The 20,944-nt window shown below is 33.6% G+C and overlaps 1 pseudogene; it reads left to right on the forward strand.

Annotated features, from left to right (window-relative positions):
* Positions 1-12,386: 12,386 nt before the first annotated feature.
* On the forward strand, positions 12,387-20,237 carry LOC109006569 (annotated as a pseudogene).
* The last annotated feature ends 707 nt before the right edge of the window (positions 20,238-20,944 follow it).

Consider the following 20,944-nt stretch of genomic DNA (forward strand, 5'->3'; position numbering starts at 1 on the left):
CGGAAGTGGAGCAGCTACTTACCTTGGGCAGAATACTGGTATAATACAACATATCATATTTCCACTGGGATGACCCCGTTTCAGGCACTGTATGGTAGATTACCACCAACCATTCCAACATACCAAGAAGGCCTCTCACCGGTAGAGGAAGTGGACAAGCAACTGATGACGCGAGATGAACTCCTACAGCAATTGAAAGTAAACATAGAACGCTCAGTAAACAGAATGAAACAAATGGCAGATAAAAAACGAAGGGACATTACGTTCAATATCGGCGACTGGGTGCTGTTGAAGCTACATCCATATCGCCAGCAAACGGTCTTCAAACGGGTCCACCAAAAACTGGCTAGCCGTTTCTTCGGACCCTACCAAATTCTCGAAAAAATTGGGCCAGTTGCATATAAATTAAAGTTGCCGGAGGAAGCACGCATTCACCCAGTGTTTCATGTATCGCTACTTAAAAGCTACCAGTTTAATGAAGACCTCAACCGAGAGGGGGTTGAAGCTAAACGAGTTGAGTTACCACCTTTCTCCGATGAGGGGGAAGTCATCTTAGAACCTCAAACTATTTTAGACTACCGATGGCTCAAGCAAGGGACTCAGATGGTTGAACAAGGCTTGGTGCAATGGAAACACCTTCCACCCGAAGAAGCAACATGGGAATCAACTGCCAAGCTGAAGGAAATGTTCCCGCGTCTGGACCTTGAGGACAAGGATCCGCTTGTTGGGGGGAGTAATGATAGGCCACGTCGTTCCGCAAGACGTCGTAAACCAAATCCCAAATATTTGGGATAATCTGTTACGGAAGATAGCATGCGGCGTGACTGGGTCAATGGGCAAGACTGGGTCCGTGAGCATATACGCGTGAGGCGCGCATGAATTGCGCGCGAGCGTAGCATGCATAACTGATCAGCGAGTTCATACGTATGAAGCGCGCATGGCGTCCGCACAAACGCACGAAGCAGAGGGTTTCCGTTTAGTGTCACTCTATGCTTAAGCTTTCTATTTTTACGCTCTGTATTTATTCTGTTTTAGGCTCTGTTTTGTGAGTGGCAGTCTCGGTAATTAGTCCGCAAGTCAGTCCGCGTCTTTCTATTATTATTTCGCAAGTCAGTCCGCAAGTCTGTTATTTGTTTCCTGTTATTTCGGTGCAATTCTGCTATTTAAGCAGAGGAGAATTATGAATAAGGCAGCTAATGATTGTTGAGTCAAATTGTGGTACATTCTCACCCGAAGAGAATACGGCTTTCCTTTAATATTTTCTGTTCTATTCATTTGGGACCTATCACATTACCTTCGGATGTCGAGATAAGAAAATGCGTAAATAGTAGTGATGATTTGAATTAGAATATTTTATAGAATACGAGGAAGTGAGAGACAAAAAATTAATAAAAATATTATAAAGTTAAAATATTATTATAAAATATTTTTTAATATTATTTTAATTTTAAAATTTCAAGAAGTTGAATTATTTTTTATATTTTCTTTATAAATTTAAAAAAGTTGTAATGATTAAATAATGATTAGATGAAAAGATTAAGATCTAAAATTAAAAAAAATATTTATATTTAAATGATATTTAAATATTGATATAAGACGAATGTTAGATCATAAGAAGCTATTATATCCCATTTAAGTTGGGCCAGCCTTTGTTTGGGATTCCATACTTTGAAACTTTATATTCGTAATCTTGTCATGCTTGCTTTTGATAATTTGGAGAAATAAATCTTGATTGAACCTATATTTTTCCAATAGATACAATTTGCTTATGATAAAACTTTATACGGTCGATGTACTTTTATCTTTAAAGAACGCTCCAACGTATTCTTCCTTGTTTTGACCCAACATCCAAACGAGATGTTGAATGGCAAGAGGTGGCAATATATGACATAACACGTTAATCCAACATGAACATGACACGATAATAACGGGTTTGGGTTTAGTCTTAATGGGTTTGAGTTAAAATAAATTAACTCATTAAGACACGGTTGTTTAACGAGTTGATAACAAGTCAACCCGTTTTAATCCGTTATGACACGTTAAGAAAATTAAAGTTACAATTATACCCTTATACCTAAAAGTAAAATTATTAGAATTTTAATTTTGATATTTTTATTATTTAGATTGTAATTTTTTACTTATAATTAGTTTTATATTTTTTTTATAAATATTATGATTTTAATATTTATATAAAATTATGCTAAACTTAACCAAGTCAAGTGGGTTAATTTTGGGTCTATTTAACCCATTTACATAAACGGGTTGAAATGGATTGGATCGTGTTGACACTGGTCAAAACCGGTCGTGTATTCACTAACGGATCAAAGCGTGTTGACACGACACAACTCATTATGTGCATAGATCGTGTTAGGATTTGAGATTTTGATATGATAAGCTTAACGGGTTATGTTCAGGTTGAGTCATATAATATAATATACATGACTTGACACGATCCGTTAACACGACTTAACACCCTATTATTGATGCAAGCAAACTCATTTTGAATGCCTATACTTGCGTTAATCCGGTTGTGCACCTAGTGACTCTAGTGAGAATGAAGAGTCTGCCGCAAAATCCCTAAAACCTCGAGCATCCTCTGTGCAAAATCGACCGGTACCTTCCGATTCTCCTTCAAAAGGAGAGCTATGCGTACCTATTGCTTATCCGAATCCCAAGAAAATGAATATAAGGCAGGGCCGGCTCAAATAGGTGCTGTGGCCTAAGATAAAAATTTTGAGTGATGCTTTTTTATTTAAAGGTAAAATTAAATAAATTTATTTATATTTTTATATTATATTATATTTTTATTTAAAAATAATTCATATCATTTTGTAAATTAAAATTATTTTATATCACATTTTCAACTAATAACTGATTTAATTTTTAATAGAAAATTTTTTATTTAGAGAGAATTTTATCAAATCTAGTTTTACATGTACTTTAGACTCTTAGACAATTATAATCCTTATTGTCAATAAAGTTCTATAAATAACTTACATATTTGAAAACAAGTGGGCCCTTATCTCTTCAAAGTATTAAACAAAAACCTTTTATGAACATTAGGAAATTAGATTTTACTATTCATATGCTATGATGACTGATATGCTTACATAGATTGTACCATGCACGACTATCAAAGAATTGGCTTTAATAGTAATAGTCTAACTATGTGCTAATTCTAATTTGTTATCAAATTACTTACCTCAGTGCTCTGCTTCATGAATCTCACTTCGTAGCTTATCACCTATTATATGAAGTTTTAAACGTCACGAAATCTATCTTGAAAAACGTGTCTTAATATCCTACTTAATTAAATTCACACTGCAGAAAATAATCAAATAAATATTTTTTTAAATATAAAATCCATAAATGCTTAAATCTTAAATTATTTAAAATACTAATAACATATTTTTACTTTTAAAATATAATTTGGCAGAATACTTGAGCTATATTCATTCTGTTAAAATAAGTCACGAAAATCTAAAATTTTAAAACAGGCTTACTTTCTTATAATTAACAAAATTACACAATTATTCAATCTTACAATAAATCTAATAAATATTAATATCATTAAAATATTCTTAACATATTTTTATATTTTCAATCTACAACTTTAATAGTATAATTATGTCAAATCTATTGCAATAACAGTAGAAATTCTCTTCATACGATAGACATTGAACTTAAAAGCGTTTAAAATAAAGATTAAACACATACTATTCACTACTAGAATTTAAATACTAATATAATATTTAATCTTTCAAATATCATTTAATATATATACATTTTTATCTAAGTTTATAAAAATAATTGGTGGAAACATTCGATTCATAAAGATAGACGTAATATTATTTAATATTAAAATTATTATAGGCTATTACTATAATCCAATCTTAATTTAATACTTACTAACATAGTAAAATCTCTATGCTAATATAGTTAGTTTAAAATTAAGCATAACTTGATTGTTAAGCCCAACATAGAATGTATGTCTATTTAAAAATCCAGCCCAACCCAACATAAAATAACTTATTTTTGTAACAAATAAGAGTTTAGCCCATCAAAGAGATCAAGTCCACGTAAAATATCAGTCCAAAAACAATTCAGCCACGTTTTAAACACTAGGGGTAAGGGGTATATATGAAATAATACCAAAATAATCCTTCATTCTATCTACAGGATAGCTACACGTCAAGCGGTCAAGGGTCTTAAGGGCAATTTGGTAAAACAATAAATCTAATTGTACTTTTATGGAAGGCAAGAATAGAAGGAACCTAATTGATGTTACAAACGAGAAAGCAAATGAGCCATGCCGCACAGGGGAGATGGAGTCGTGCGACGGTGGACTTGGGGTGACGGAAAGTGATCGACAGCAATTTTTGTGCGCGGTTATGGGGTCCTGAGAGAGATTTGTTACTAACAGTGGAGAGAGAAGATAAATTGGAGAGAGATCGGGCATGGCTTACTAGAGTAATGCGAGATGACAGGAGGTGACATAGACTATAGTTTCTGTGGATTTTCTAGGTGTTTTCCGACAAGGTGGTTGTAGCAGGGTGGTTCATGTGTTTGTTCAACGCTAGTGTCGGTTGGCTATCTATCAGTCTTTACGGTTGCTTTGTTGTGGATGCTGCAACGTACTACAGTGTAATGCCTCTTTGTACTTAATCCACTATGCTCTCATAGCCTTACCCATGCTTCCCATTCTTGAACTTCAGTTGAAACATCTAAAATATCTGAAAATATTTTGGAGATAAGGGGTGAGTCATCAACAATTCATTAAGCAAATAACATATACTAGTATGTAAACATGAGTCTTTTCAGATAGTTCAGAATGCAAAACCAAAACATTTTAGTTTCAATATGTAAATCCCAAAACGTATTATCAGAAAATCAGATCGACATTTCAAACTGTTCATATTCAAAGAACCTTTGGCATAACATGACTGAGCATCTTCATCTTATCATATCATAATGTATCGTATCATATCATAATATCATATCATATACCATGTTTAACCCCCGTGGTAGGGTTTTGTTATCCCCGGTGGCCAAATCAGGTAATATTAGAATGTGAAACTTTCTCTTATTCAATCTTGAAGCCCCGAATGTGCACACAAGAAAGAACACACAAAAAAAATCACTTTGTTTCCAAAGTGAGTGCACTTATATCAGATATGTTGGTACCAACCATATAACAGAATTATAATCATTATATCAAAATCAAAATCAAAATTAGAAAGTCATATCAAAGGTTTTTCAGATGTATATCATATTAAATAGAGTGTTGAACATATTCATCATTTTCACATAGTCAGAAATGGATTCAGAACATTTTTATATAACATGTACAAAATTTTCAAATTTCATATTCGCTCTTTTGTACATTTCAGAAAATAACATATTAAAATATTGCTCATGTCTACACTAGTAATGTCAGAAACATTTTTTTTATATAGATTTCATGCGCAATGCAGAACACATAACTAATATTGTTTTTCACTTTTCTTTTCAAATCATATCATGCACATTTTTATAAATCAACCTCAGTTCATTTTCTTTTTATGCAAAGTATAGCATAAGAACCCTGCTTACTTGGATTTTTCAACTTCTCTGAATTTTTTCACAACAGTGCCAAGAGAAAATCAATTGTCACCTATAAATATGCACATAACTTGCATCAACTTCCAATCATGCGTGACTTACTAATTAACCACGTACTATACAATTAAAAACCTGAAATGCTTAAATAACCCATAAATCCTAAACCTAAAATTCTATTTTCAGCCTAGCTCACTACAGAATTTTATAGTGGCGTTCCACCATAATTATAAACTAGTCCAAATTAAAAATCTAAATCACTAGAGAGATCGACACGCGTAAAATATTGTATTTAAATATATAAAATAATAGTGAGAAACTCGTTTCATAAAATAGGCTTATTCATATTTAAAGTGCTAAGAATAAATTTTATTTATATTATTTACTTCTAAAATTTTAGTTTTTAAAACTAATACATAGTAATATAATTTAAACCCTTAACATTTTATGTATAAATTCAAATATTTAAAAATCAAACCCACCACTAGTAAGCCAAGATTAAAGGAAGCCCAACTTAAATATGTTGCACGTAAAAGGATGATCAAAATTGCTGCTACCCTACAGACCAAGGGTAATAAAGTAAATGAGAATTATCCTTAGAGGAGTCTACACGGTAGCCTCACTTGTGGAAGAAATTGGCCGTGCGACAAGGAAGGTTTGTGACTAGGTTGATCTGGGATAGCATTAAGGCCGCTACAGGTGGAGGTTGCTTTAGCTCGTGGTGGAGTACAGAGAGAGAAGAGAGTGTGGTTGCTTAAGCACCCCGATGGGAAAAACTACTCTATTTTTGGCAAGGGAAAACAGGGGACGTGGAGGCTTGATCCGTGTTGGTTGATGGAGGAGAACAACGATGCAACTGGACTTGTGTTGGACGTGGGCAATGACTGGACAGAGGGGCTCGAAGTGATTTGCATGAACTGGTCTGGATGTGCACTTGTCGTTGGATGAAGACGGTGGTAGTGGTGGCTTAGGGGTGACATCCAGTGTAGTAACTAGCCAACGAGAGGTTGTAAGCATCTGGTTCAACGAGGTGTGAGATGGCAGTGCGTTTGGTTTGGCTAAGAATAGAGGGCTGCAACTGGAGGTGCTGTCGAACGTCACTGTTTACGACATTGAGGTCTTGGTGGCTCCTTGTTTTCTGTTGGCTAGAACGGGGCTTGTCGTGTGGGGAGAGTTGATGCTTGGAGGAAGAAGCTCACGATGTGGAGGAGAAACTGAGATGGTTGTGTAGAATAATTAAGAACAAAAAGAAGCGAATTCTGGCAATATGGTGACACTCTTGTAAGGGTATTTGTCCCACAAGTTGATTATGAACAAAGGAAATTGAGTGCATTCATTTGTGCACCAATGACCCCATTTATAGGCCATCATGCACCGGTTGATAAATGACACAGCCATTGGTAATCCAATGATAACCCAAAGGTCAGAACCTTAAAAAGTGACACAACCTTTTGATTAGATCAAAAGATTGTATCTCTTGATACTTCCACTAGTCACACACAACTTTTTGACTAAATCAAAAGGTTGTGCCTTTTGACACTTCCTTAAACATCATCCCTCATGGGAACCATCTCCGTGTTAGAGGGTGTCATTCCAAGAGATACACCGTTTTGTGATCACACCCCTTAGAATAACATCTCCCACTTCATCACACAAAATGGTGATAATCCAGCTGAGTATTTTACGTTGGTACCAATATTAGTTTCCACTACTCAACTCTCGTCTGCTACTCTTGTAGATCGACGTCAAAGCATGACAAGTCTCTATATGCACACGTTTTTTGTCATCATCTTATCTGACTACACCCTTTATCATATGTGTTCCCACTGAACATATTTTAGGGGTGACTTCATTTCACTAAAAAAAAAAATTAGTGAATGGCATCAATTCTCTATGACTAGATCATTAATCCATATTCCTGTCACAATTGAAGACTTCAGCCGAATACATAACACATGTATCGACCTGCGCTGAATTTTCATTAGGTACTTCCTCTAGAGGCTATACCTGAGGTTTTTCCTAATCACCTTATCAACGACTTTGCAAATGATTAACCGTTTAATTGGGTAATCAAATCACATTTCACTAAAACTTTAGTGAATGAAACTGAATTTTCGTTAAGTACTTACTTGCTTGAATCTTTCCTTAATCACCTTATCAGCGACTTTATCATGATCAACCTTTTTACTTTGTTAATCAACTTGCACTGAATTTCGTCAAGTACTCACCATAAGGCCATCCCTAAGGTTTTTCTTGATCACATTATCTGTAACTTTACAAATAACTGAAATTTTTGTTTGGGTATCACCATAACTCCAATTTTCTAGGCCTCCCCATAATTTGCTGAGTTATGCATGTCGATCATGAGATTACTTCACCTAGGCTTCTCTCAATCCCATTCTAGTCACATGTTCTCTGAATTTCTCTAGAGATAAACCTTTGGTCATTGGATCTGCTACCATCTAAGTTGAGGAAATAAAATTAACCTTGATCTCACCTCTTTCCACTATATCTAAAATATAGTGATAATGCACATCAATGTATTTTCCCTTTGAACTCTGTGTTCCACTTTTTATCAATGAAATAATAGACTGATTATCACAAAATACATTGATTGGTTCTGTGGATGTACTCAAATTCAAGCTTTCAACAAAGCATTTTATCCACACCGCTGACTCACAGTAGTACTACAAGCAATATACTCTGCTTCCATAGTAGACTTAGTAACACAATCCTATTTCTTACTTAACCAAGAAACTGTTGTTCCGTCAAATAGAAATATATATCCAGTTATAGAATTTCTATCAGCTACATCACTTCCAAAATCAGCATCACTATAGCCGATTAATTTCAGATCACTATTTTCAAAACACAATTTTAAATTTTTGGTACCTTATAAATATCTTAATATACACTTCATTACCTGCCAATGTTCTTTACCTAGATTGGATTGAAATTTGCTTACCAATCCTACTGCATGACAAATATTTGGTTTGGTACTTGTCATTGCATACATGAAGCTTCCCACAGATTGAGCATATGTAACTTTAAGCATTTCACTTATTTCCTTCTCATCTTTTGGGCACCCACTTTTATTTAAATTATGAGTTTTGCAAACAGGCGTACTTAAAGATTTACAATTTTTAATACCAAATATTTTAAACACTTTTTCTAGATATTTTTCTTGATCTAAATACAATAGATTTGAATTTCTATCTCTAAAAATTCTTATACCAAGAACATAGGGAGCTTCACCCATGTCTTTAATTTCAAATTTAGATTTCAAGAATTCTTTTGTTTCATGCATCATATCTAGACAATTACCTGCCCATAATATATCATCAGCATACAATGATGATAATAATGTTATTTTATTATTATTTTTTCATATGTATACACAATGATCTAGTAGACTCATTTCATATCCCATTTCTAAAATGGTTTGGTGAAATTTCAAGTACCACTGGCTTGAAGATTACTTAAGTCCATACAGTGACTTTCTCAACCTGTAGACTTTCTCTTCATGTCCTTTAATTTGGAATCATTCTCGTTGAATCATAAAGATATCCTCTTTTAATTCACTATTGAGAAAAGTTATTTTTACATCTAACTGATGAAATTCCAATTTCATCCTGGCAACAATGGACATGATGATCCTTATGGATGTGAATTTCGCCACAGGCGAATATGTATCCACAAAGTCTACACCTTGTTGTTGAGTATATCCCTTGGCTACTAACCTTGCTTTGTTCCTTTCCAAACTACCATTAACTTTAAATTTTATTCTGATAACCCATTTACAACCAATAGCTTTTCTATCTTTTGGAAGATCTGTTAACTCCCAAACATTGATTTTGTTTATTGATTCTATTTCATCTTTCATGGCCTCAAGCCATTTATCTGAATCAATACTATTGACTGTCTCAAAAAAATTTTCAATATCATTATCTAAATTTTTCAAACTAGCATTTAGTACATAATGATCTTGAAATAATATTGATGGCCTTCTGAATCTTTTGCTCCCATTGTCTTCAACATCAGTACCTGAAAATTGATTTTTATCTGACTTTCTTTTATTTTTATTATTTTGGATTTGAATAATATCAGAATTTTCATTGTCAGACTCTATGGAGATCTGTTGATTCTCTAAATCATTGAATAAATCTATCTGATCAACAAGAGTAATAATGTTCATATTTTTCAAGAAAACGACATCCCTACTTTCTATCAATCCTATTTCAGAATGATAAAATCTGTAGCCACTTTCGTTTTCTACATACTCAAAAAACCTGCAATCCCAGATTTTACTTTTTAATTTATCCCGTAGTGGCATTGGAATAAGCACTTGTGCCTTACAACCACATACTTTGAGTTTACTTAAGTCTGGTTTATGTCCCGACCAAAACTCATAAGGTGTAAGACGTTTTGCTTTAGTTTCAACTCTATTTAATATATATATAGCAGTTGATAATGCTTCACCTCAAAAAAGTATAGGTAGATCAGCATATGCCATCATCGATCGCATCATATCCAATAGAGTTATATTTATCATTTATGCAATTCCATTCTGTTGAGATTTATATGGCATTGTATAAATGTGTCTTATACCATTCAATTTGCAGAAATTATCTAAAGTTTCAAATATCGGTATTCAAACTTTTACTGCGCCTACCCAACTGGGTTTCTACTTCTAATTTAAATTCTTTAAATTTCTCAATTGCCTCAGATTTATGCTTGAGTAAGTGGATATGCCCATGTCTTGAATAATCATCAGTGAAAGTAATGAAGTACTCCATTCCTCTATGGGTTTTTGTTTTAAAAGGTCCACAAATATCAGAATGTATAATTTCTAGTAAATCCATGGATTTCTAACTTTTTGAAAAAGATTTAATACTCATTTTCCTTTGATACATGGTTCACATATAACAAAATTATTTGAATTTATTTGTAGTATTAATCCACTTTTACACATTCTGATCATCTTATTTTTATTTATATGGCCTAATCTTAAATGCCATAAATATACACAATATGTAGACACATTCAAATAAACAGAAATAGGTATTTTATTAATATCAATATTCAGTACATACATATCATTATCTTTCACGCCTTTCACTGACACATTGCCCTTACTTATTACAATGGTTCCAGATCTAAACTCAACTGTGTAGCCTTTTTGATCTAGTACAAGCAATGATACTAAATTCCTACAAATACTAGGTACATATGAAACATCACTAAGTAAAATAACGGAACCATTCACTTTGAATTTACATGTACCTTGCCCCAAGATATCGTAGTATGTATTTTTTTTTTTATAGGTAAGACATTGTAGTATGTATTGTTGCCCATATACACTTTGTGCTCTTTTTTTTGTTTATCTTCAAGTTTGACAAACATATCTTTGTACCTGCATATATTCCTTTGTTGCTGTAGAGTCAACCCACCATGAATTTGACGCTGGTTCCAGTAGCATTACTTCTGAGACTGTCATTACAATTTCCTTACTTTCTTGTGTTTTTTCTTTAATAGGACATTGTGATTTGTAATGCCCATTCTTTCCACACTTAAAACAGTTTCCAGAAAATAGTTTATTCTGTTTCCTTTTTAACCATTTTTTTTCTTAAACTATTTTGCCTTCATCTTGTTCTGTGTAGAACGCTTGTACTGAGCCATCAATAAATTGGATGATTCATTATCTTTATTCATTATTTTCATCATTTCTCCTTCAAGTACTAAACGTACTGGAAGTGATATCATTGTTATTTCATTTTCACTGTATGTTAAAGAAGTAATAATGTGATTCCAAGATGAAATAAGACTATTTAGTATGGTTGTAACTTGCATTTTATCAGTAAGAGGATGACCAGCATCATGTAATTCTTTTGCAATTAACTCCATTTCAAGTACATGATCGCTAATATCATCATTCTCTTTCATACAAGTCCAGTTATACTTATCCAATAATAAATGTATATAAGTATCCGACCTTAAACCATACTTTGCTTCAACTGCATCCATAATCTCTTTTGCAGTTTCATAGTCTTCAAATAAAGGAATAATGTGATCACTCATGCAACGCAAAATTTAAGCTTTTGCCCATGCATTGTGTTCTATCCATTTATCTTTATTTGAAACACTACTCCCACTTTCACTTTCACTATTCTCTAGAATTGATTCCCATGGGTTTGGTGTTGTTAATGTATATAAGGTCTTTTCATGGGTTAGAAGAAAAGTTATATGCCTTTTCCAGACTCGAAAATTCCTTCCATTTAGTTTTTCTATCTTTGAGGGATCAATACTTTTCTTCGATGCCATGAATAATAAATTTTAAAAAATTAATCAACAAGAAGAATGTAGAAATAATAAATGTGTACTATTTAAATATAATAGTTCAATTGTGAAACAATTAAAACTATTACAAACTTAATAGTAATAATAACCCTTGGATTTAATCCAAGATGGCAGCCTAGAAATTCTCTAATTATATTTTAAATAAGGAGAATAATGAAAGTGACGCTCCGATCGAGGATATCCACGACCTTTCCTTGATATTTCACATTTTTAAAGACTTTTGGTGATAATTTCAACCAACAGGTGCTTTGTAATGTTTTGGCTTAAAATTTGGAGCACAATGGCTTTTGAACGGACCAAATAGGGCTTGAAATGATCTCGAACGACCCGATTGAACAAATCTGTCACGAACTGATTTAAGAAACTAAGTAAATCGGTTCAGCCGGTTCAAACTGGGTTATGGAGAAAATCGGCGGTTGGCGGCTTGGTCAATGGCTTGGCTCAGAGATTGGCTTGCGGCTCCTGAAGGTGGCAAAATGGTGCTATTTGGAGGTGACCGTTGTGTCTCTTCAGTGCCGAAAACGATGATGTCGTCTTTCTCCTTGGGCTGAACGATAATGTCGGTTAGTCTAGAAGGAATTTGAAATTCCTGACCGTTGGACAAAATGACGTTGTCATTTGGATCTATGGGCTGAACGACATTGTCGTTTAGACCCTTCCGAATTTGAACTTGATGACCATTGGACGAAACGGTACAGGGTCGTCTTCAACCTCGTGCTGGGCATTTCTAGAATCTGTGAAGCTTGTGTCTTTACTTCCGTCCGACCAGTTGGTGACTGTCGACAAGGACTCCAACGTGCTCCTGAGGTCCACCAAGTTCGGCGGCAGTGAGGGCTCCGGCGACTGGCCGAAACAGTAATAGTGTGTGAAAATGGGCTAGATAATTCATTGTTCCTTTGTGTAAAATAATGCCAATAATTTTCTTCAAAATAATAACAACTTACAAGATTTTGAAGATTCTCAATGTACTCTAGACCCCCCACCATGATATGAAAAAGTTTCTCTCTCGGACTTTTAAGCAAATGAAGATGTTTATAATATGCAAGTGTGGTTGCCAAACCAAGCATTTATCTATTTATCGTCTTCACAATACGTGATAAAATTCCCTCTGACATAACCAGGCTCTGATACCACTGTATAATAATTAAGAATAAAAAGAAGCAGAATTTGGCAATATGGTGACACTCCCGTGAGGGTATTTGTCCCTCAAGTTTGTGATGAACAAAAGGAATTGAGTGTATTTATTTGTGCACCAATGACTCTTATTTATAGGTCATCATGTACCAGTTAGCAAAGGGCACAACCATTGGTAATCCAATGATAATCCAAAGGTCACAACCTTAAGAAGTGACACAACCTTTTGACTAAATCAAAAGGTTGTGTCCTTTGACACTTCTTTAAACATCACCCCTCATGAAAACCATCACCGCGTTAAACGGTGTCATTCCAAGGGTACACCGTTTGGTGATCATACCCCTTAGAATAATAGGTTGGTTGCAAACAAAGGGAACGAGAGAGAAAGAGAGAGAGAAGTAACTAGGGAGAAGTGACGCTCGGTGAAAGGGAGAGAGAGTGGTGATGGAGAGAGAGCAAACTGTTGAGAGACATGAGGCACACGGAGTGAGGGAAAATAGGAGAACGTGCGAAACTAACTGAGGGGAAGGGGAAGAGAGGCATCGGCGCAAGGGAAGTTTGAGTGGGGGTGATTGAACTCTAAGGGCTAAATGGTGCATTTAGAACCTTTCCCCCACCCCTCTTAGGCTTAATGGCTTAAATAGAAGTTGGCTTAAATGGGCTTGGCCTTACGAGTTGGGTGCTACATATGGTGCTTAAGAGTGCTGATTCCCTATGGTGGTGGCTTTTGGCGAGGGAGAGAAGGGTGCTCTGTTTTGGAATGGGAAAACAGAGGACTTTTCTATTGGCTATTTATGGTTGTCTCCATGGTTTTGGTTTGTTTGCTTGTGTTTGACGGTGTCTCCACTGTGGTTTATGGCAAAGTAAGGGCAGAGACGTGGGGGAAGGCTTGTTGTTTTGTTTGCCAAGGAAGGATGTTGCTGTGTGATGATGGAGAGAGTGTTGTCGTAAGGATAATTGTTGCAATTTTTAGGAGGATTTCTGAAGGAGATGAAGAGTTTAAAAGAAAATGCTAGCTTTAATTCATCATTTACATAAATGAGTTGTGGAGAGGAGGGAAAATGTGGTGGTTAAAGTATGGCTTCGTTTGGAAGTTCAACTATCAACTCAGTTCAGTTTGATTTTAAACTGAGTCTAACATCTAAACACCCAGCTCTCAAATCACTAAACTCAAAACCTCCTTACACATGGAATCCACAACCATTTTCAACTCAACACCTATTTACACGCAGGACCCACAACCTTTTTCAACTTCCCATAAATATATTTAAACTCATCTTAACATCCAAACACATCTAAAGTCATCTTAGATAGGCTTTACAAAACTCAGTCCACCATCTCAACTCACTACTTTTGATAAAAAAACTCAACTTATTTCAATTCAGTTCAACATGCAAACAGGACCTTAAGTCATCCTAATAACAAATAAAAATATCAATAGTAATAATAATAATAATATGATAATAATCCGTATTAAAATTAACAATGTATTAATAATATAAAATCTGATAAAATTATAATAATATAATTAAATAATAATAGAATGTTTATAGTTATATGAAAATACATGAAACTTATCTTATAGTCAAATTTTAAGATTGGGTTGTTACTACAAAAGTACGATTGAGAGCAGCACGCATTATACGGTGCTAGCTAGTTTGGACTTTTTTCTTTTCTTCATTTTATCGAATGAGTAGTGTTCCCTGCCTTCTGCGCTAGTGTGGCTTTTGAAGGAGAATATGGAAGGAGTCACTACTGTCATCATGATGCAAGTTGGTCTTGGAAAGTTTTTTGCTTGAATTGACTGTTAAATAAGGAAGGGGAAAGCTTGATTGTAATTATTCGAGTGTTAGCATGGGCTGCTAGCATTCTCATTGGAATTTGTGATAACATGGAGAAGTACTAGGCATTGTATGGGGATTCAGTTTGAAAAATGTTTTAGTCATAAAAAAATTTCATGAAAATAAACTCAGTATATTGGCGTGACTTGATATGATATGTTAAATTTACTTTACAAATGATTTTCATAGAAGAAGTTAGACTCATAAGTCATTTCAAGAAGTTGATAATACTCACAAAAATCTGAATAATTGAATATTGATAGTTATTTAACTCAAAATTATGTATATATCTTTAAATTTGCAAAAAGTAATAAATGGAATTTAGCTATTTCGCATGCATGTGAGGCATATAGAAGACTATTGAAGACTTGACAAAGAAAGTATTGATCATTTAAGGTTTTTATTAATTTTTCTCTTTTCTATTATTTTATGTGGTTTTTCTTTTGCTTTTTTTTTTTTTTTTCCATACTATTAATCATGCTCATTTTATTTTTAAATCTAACCTTGCAATTGGATGCGTTTAGGTGTTGAGGTGATCTCAAATGATCTAAGTTGATCTGTGAATAATAATATTATAGATTCCATTGAGACGTGTTTAAATGTATGAAGTAGGTTGTTATATGTTTAAATATTTAAAATAGATTGAAATATGTTTAACTTTTTGTGAAAAGTTGAAAAAATAGTAAATCTTATCAATGATTTAAGATAGATTGAAATAAGTTTAGCATCCAAACATAAGCCACTAGTGTCTCAACCCACCACAATTGAAACAGACTAACAGTAGGAGCAAGCAAGCACATTTTGAATGCTTATGCTTACGTTAATCCCATTGTGCACCTAGTGATAGTATGCCACAAAACCCCGCCTTATTTGTTTTCACAACACATCTCATTTCATCTCGTCTAATCATTACAATTTTTATAAATTTTTTACAAAATAAAATAAACAATTCAACATTTTCAAATTTCAAAACAAATTTAATATTAAAAAATATATTCTAACAATATTTTATTTAATTTTCAACTTTTATCTCAATTCATGTCGTCTTATATCATCTCATATGCAAAAACAAACCATTGTCCATTCCCTCAGAGGTGATTCACACCAGCAGAAGTGCTAATATGGTAGCTCATTATTTGGCTAAATTTTCCACCAAATTTTTGCATTAAAAAAGCATCTCCAAGTTTTGAAAAAGGAGATGTTATGGTTAGATTGATTCACATGGTGTTGTCGGTCCTATCAAAAAATTATGTTCGTGAGTCGTGACCACCTACGAAAACACCACCTTATCTATCTATATTTTTTTCCTCTCTTTTTGCTTCAAGTTTTTCTTATGAAGAGCAATTCGATTAGATAAACTCAATTTATTTTGAGTTGATAAAAAATAAAATATTTTAAACGTTCTTGTGATCGATTCAATAACTCATCTAATTAATTTTAGACTAATTTAAATCGACTCAAATTTATTTAAGAGAAATTATATTTGTAATCGTAGAGTGTGCAAGCGCCGTATAATCTCTATAGAAAAAAATAATAATTATAATATCTACATGAAAAAAATTAATTTTTAATAGTAAATCTTACTCTTTTCTAAAACAATTGAGTGAGGCTTACGCACTCTACGACTGTATGTAGCATTACTCTTTATTTAAAACCTTATTTATTTTTGAATTGGAATTAAGAAAACATATATTTCCTTCCCCATTCTTATAAGAAAATATGAAAAACGTAACATGGAATTCTTTATTTTATTTATATGAATATAAAAGTCAAAAAACAATGAGAATTTTGCGTTAAACTTATGAATGATCTCCACAAAATACTACCATTGTCATAACCTTCTAACAAGTTATTTATCTTTTCTATAGACAATAATTATGAAAGTCATGAATTTGCATTCTTAATAAAATTATTTAGATTCATCTCATTCTATGATGTTTTAATATTTTTTTATTAACATTGAAATATTTTATCCAAACTTGTCATAAATGATCCGATTCAAAAAATTAAACCGCTCAACTCCAAATCTGATTCTATTTTAGGTGGCTCTAACCACCGTTAGTTATAGTAGTAGTATTTTTTCATTCCTTTTTCTTATATGTATTTTTTCACATTTTAAATATTTTTTAAAAAAATAAAAAACTTATAATATTATTAAAAAATATTTCTTTAATCATTAAGTAAAATAAAATACAAAATAGACTAGTATCTTTCGATTAGAATAATGTTAGTTGTCACGAGTATTCTTATCCATATTGGATTTCGATGCATTTATTTTAATAATTAAGAAAATATTTTTTAATGATATTATAAATTAATTTAATAAAAAAAAAAAGCCGAATGACGATTACGAAAAATTCGTCGGGCTATAGCACGTCCCATATAAGGGTGTTATTAGAGCATTCTCATTGGATTAGCTAAAAGCTAAATTCAATGAGAATTTAACTATTAGGTGGATAAATTGCTCACATTGAATTAGCTATATTCCAAATATTTGGAATATAGCTACAGTAATATCCAAACTAATTTCTAAATTTGGAACACACTATTCATTCATCAAATCTTTTTTATATTATTTCTTTCTCTCTCCTTTTAATATTAATTATTTCTCTCTCCATTTTAAATGACAATTGAAAAAATATAATTAGAATACAATTACAAATTAATATATAATATTATAAATAGTAAAATATGATAAAATAAAATAAATTCATAATTAAAAAAATTAAAAAATTTTCAAAATTATTAATTATTAATTACTCATTACTATATAATGAATAAATGGATAATTCAATTTGGAGATTTGATGTGAATAGTCAAAATTAAATTCATCGTATATTATTTTATTGTCATATAATGAAAAAATGACTATTTCAATGTAGAGATTTATATAAATAAAATAGCTAAAAATTAAATTCATCTTACATTCATAAAAAATATACTTTAATTTAGCTATTCCAATGACTCTCTTAGCGTTCGCTTCATTTTCGTAACAACAATGGGACTTTACCTGCGCCGACTCTTCCACGTTGGTCGTAGAGCCTCTCACCGTGTAAGCCCTCTCTCTCTGAACACCCTGAACCCCATTAACCCATTTTTCAATACTATCAATGTTTCGTCATCATCGCATGGTTCTTTCCTTGATTGCCCTTTGATTTGGTTGACCAGCTTTCCTTTCATAATCAGATACCCTTTTGTCAGCAAATCAAGCCCCAACCGTATTTTTGATGATATTAGTAAAGAATCAATTTGTAATATTATTCAAATTATTCAACAAGAGCAGTGGGATGACAATAGGATTATCTGTTTGCTTGACTCGGCGCTGGCGCCCATATGGATGTCTAGGGCTTTGGTGGAATTGAAAGGGGATCCAAGGTTAGCTTTGCAGTTCTTCAATTGGGCGGGAACCCGAATCGGGTTTTGCCACACCACGGAGTCATATTGTATCTTGATCCATATATTGTTTTACGCGAGAATGTACTTCGACGCCAATAGGATTATTAGAGAGTTAGTTTTGTTGAGGTGGGTTTTGCCAGGTTGCCATGTGTTTGACGTATTGTGGTCGACAAGGGGTGTTTGTGTTCCAGGCTTTGGTGTGTTTGATGCTTTGTTTAGGGTTTTGACTGGGCTAGGAATGCTGGAGGAAGCGATCGAGTGTTTTTTGAGGATGGAGAAGGACAGGGTTTTGCCAAAACCTCGGTCTTGTAATGAACTTTTGCATAGGCTTTCAAAGTCAGGGAAGAGGGAATTGTCGAGGAAGTTTTTTAAAGATATGGTTGGGGCTGGAATTAGTCCTTTGGTATTCACATATAATATAATGATAGACAATATGTGCAAAGGAGGAGATTTGGAAGCTGCTAGAAGCTTGTTCGAAAAAATGAAACAAACTGGCCTTATGCCCGATGTTTTCACATATAATTCTCTTATTGATGTATATGAAAAGGCAGGCAAGAGGGAATTGTCGAGGAAGTTTTTTAAAGATATGGTTGGAGCTGGAATTAGTCCTTCGGTTGTCACATATAGTATAATGATATCCAATATGTGCAAAGAAGGAGATTTGGGAACCGCTAGAAGATTGTTCGAAAAAATGAAACAAACTGGCCTTATGCCCGATGCTGTCACATATAATTCTCTTATTGATGGATATGAAAAAGCAGGCAAGAGGGAATTGTCGAGGAAGCTTTTTGAAGATATGGTTGGGGCTGGAATTCGTCCTTCGGTTTTCACATATAATATAATGATATCCAATATGTGCAAAGGAGGAGATTTGGGAACTGCTAGAAGATTGTTCGAAAAAATGAAACAAACTGAGCTTAGGCCCGATCTTTCCACATATAATTCTCTTATTGATGGATATGGAAAGTTTGGATTCTTGGATGAATCGGTTAGTATATTTGAAGAAATGAAGGATGCAGGTTTCAAACCTAATGTAATAACATATAGTGCTTTAATTAATTCTTTCTGTAAATTTGGAAAAATGCCTCAAGCTTTTGAGTTTCTCCATGAGATGAAGATCAATGGGGTGATACCGGATGTTGTAACTTATAGCACATTAATTGATGCATTTTGTAAGGAAGGGATGATGCAAGAGGCAATTAATTTTTTTGTTTACATGAGACGTGTTGGTCTTCTGCCCAATGAATTTACTTACAATTCTCTGATTGATGCAAGTTGTAAATTAGGTAATCTAAATGATGCTTTGGAGCTGGCTAATGAGATGCTGCAGGCAGGAGTTGACTTGGACATTGTCACCTACACAGCTCTAGTGGATGGTCTATGTAAAGGTGGGAGGATAAAGGCAGCAGAAGAAATCTTTCAGGCAATGCTGAAAGCTGGAGTAATTCCTAATGTTGCAGTTTATACAGCGTTAATTGATGGACTTTGTAAAAATAATAGTATTGAAACAGCCAAGGAGCTGTTTGATGAAATGCTGGACAAGGGTGTGATTCCTGATAGAAGTTCTTACACAGCTTTAATTGATGGGAACTTAAAGCATGGGAACCTTCAGGAAGCTTTGAATTTGCGAGACATAATGATTGATTTGGGTATGGAGTTTGATCTACCGGCATATATACTTCCTTGATTTGGGGTTTTTCTTGGTGTGGCGAGGTGCAACGAGCAAAAGAGCTGTTTGATGAGATGATTCAGAGGGGTCTCCATCCTGATGAGATTCTGTGTATATGCCTATTGAGGAAGTATTATGAGCCGGGAAAAGTGGATGAAGCCATTGAATTGCAAAATGAGATGGTTAAAAAGCGTCTTATTACTTGCAGTGATGATCTTGCAGTTCCTACTTTACAAACTTGAGAGAAATATATTTCCAGCTTTAGTTCGACGGAGCTGTGTTCAGTGTTTCGATAGAAACGCAACACAGTTTACCTTTCCTAAATGGGAATATGAGAACCCAAGGTATACATAATTCCTCACTTGTTTCTGATTGGATGGAATGATGTTGTGGATGGAATGACGTTGCAAAGTGATATTTGATGGTTCCTGATTAGATAAATAGGCTGGTGCTGATACTTATTGGTATTATGTTGTTTTTTTTTTTTTTTGGTAAGAACTTATTGGTATTCTGTTCAAAGTCCTTTGTTGTCTCATCATGCAAATTTTGCTACCAGATGGGTTTTAGTGTTGTAATTACAAATTAAACCAAAATTGGTTGTAACACCTTCGTGCATTTTCTCTTTCAACTCTTCAATCGAATTATTTCCTGGTGTTAGTTTCACTATTAGTTGTGGCAGTTGGGTGGCTACTGAAGTGTGTAATTGGAAGCTCTTAGTTATATGAAATGGGTGTGACGAGGTTTCTACTTGGTTTTATCATGAGATGTAGTTAATAGATTCAGATAACTGAAAATTTAATTTAATTTGTTTAGTTTCCTGGAGTGTATATGATGTCAGAAAATGCTCTTGGTAAATAGTTTTGGCTTTTATTTTATAGTTTGTTTTTTGGGGCAAAGTCCCATATCAATGTCATAATGCTAAAACATTGGCATCCTGCAGGACATTCGT

This window comes from Juglans regia, chromosome 13 (assembly GCF_001411555.2).
Source record: "Juglans regia cultivar Chandler chromosome 13, Walnut 2.0, whole genome shotgun sequence".
In the NCBI taxonomy this organism is placed as follows: Eukaryota; Viridiplantae; Streptophyta; class Magnoliopsida; order Fagales; family Juglandaceae; genus Juglans; species Juglans regia.